The following is a 941-nucleotide window of genomic DNA, read 5'->3' as shown; positions in this document are numbered from 1 at the left end:
CAAGTTGTGATGATATATCGCTTCTGTCTTTATTCATAAATGAGGGATACCAATTGAAAGTATCTCTTCTTATTTTTTTTCTTTTTTTTTAATGGGGGGGGGGGGGGGGGGGTTTTTTTTTTGTTTTTTTTTTCACCATCTTCAGTACAATTCTGTACAGTACACATCATACGGGAAAAAAATCCGTCATCGTCTTCTGTCATAAATTGTTGTCGTAAATCTGTTTGGCAGTTTCATCTCGCCATTTCCTCACTTGCATTAGGTGAATATAATCCACATCCCCTTATATTCCAGTCACATCAGCAGGTTGTCAGCAGCGTTAAAATCTGTTGATGCGTTGACTCTTGGGAGGTGANNNNTTTGGAGGTGACTAAATTCTTGTTCATCATAAGATGAATCGTGCTCCTGCGATGTTTCCACACCACTGATGATTTGATCATCCGTTAGCCACTGAAAACCTGGATCGTCTGCGTCTTCAGTCAGCCATTAAACAGGTCCCATCTACTCGCTATCATCGGCTTGGTATCCGAGTTCTTCAAACATTATTCCGAATTCAGCCGAGTCACCGTCATCATGATAGTTTCTTTGATGAGGATCGGAGTCGTTGTTCGGCTCTTCTCCCAGAAGTTGTCGCCAGCTACGACTTAGGTTTTTATTTTTATTTTTTTTAAACATAAACAATAAAACGTTTTAAGTCAAAAGTGTGATTGTGAGCTCGATGATCGAAGTGTTGCACTGTTGGTGCACCCTTGTCTACGGCCGTACTACCTTCAAAACACCGGTTCTCGTCCGATCACCGAAGTTAAGCAACGTCGGGTCTGGTTAGTACTTGGATGGGAGAACGCTTGGGAATACCGGGTGCTGTAGACATCATTAATTTTTTTTCTAGAAAATTAATTTTACCAATAGTAGCGCATCCATAGCTCTTATAATATTTTCCT

At 40.7% G+C, this 941-nt stretch overlaps 1 pseudogene; it reads left to right on the top strand.

Moving 5' to 3' along the window:
- Positions 1-751: 751 nt before the first annotated feature.
- On the top strand, positions 752-870 carry LOC117109472 (annotated as a pseudogene).
- Positions 871-941: the final 71 nt, after the last annotated feature.

Source organism: Anneissia japonica, unplaced genomic scaffold (assembly GCF_011630105.1).
Source record: "Anneissia japonica isolate Jap-2015-1 unplaced genomic scaffold, ASM1163010v1 scaffold53940_len945_cov155, whole genome shotgun sequence".
Lineage (NCBI taxonomy): Eukaryota > Metazoa > Echinodermata > Crinoidea > Comatulida > Comatulidae > Anneissia > Anneissia japonica.
This window is presented reverse-complemented; position numbering and strand designations above follow the sequence as displayed.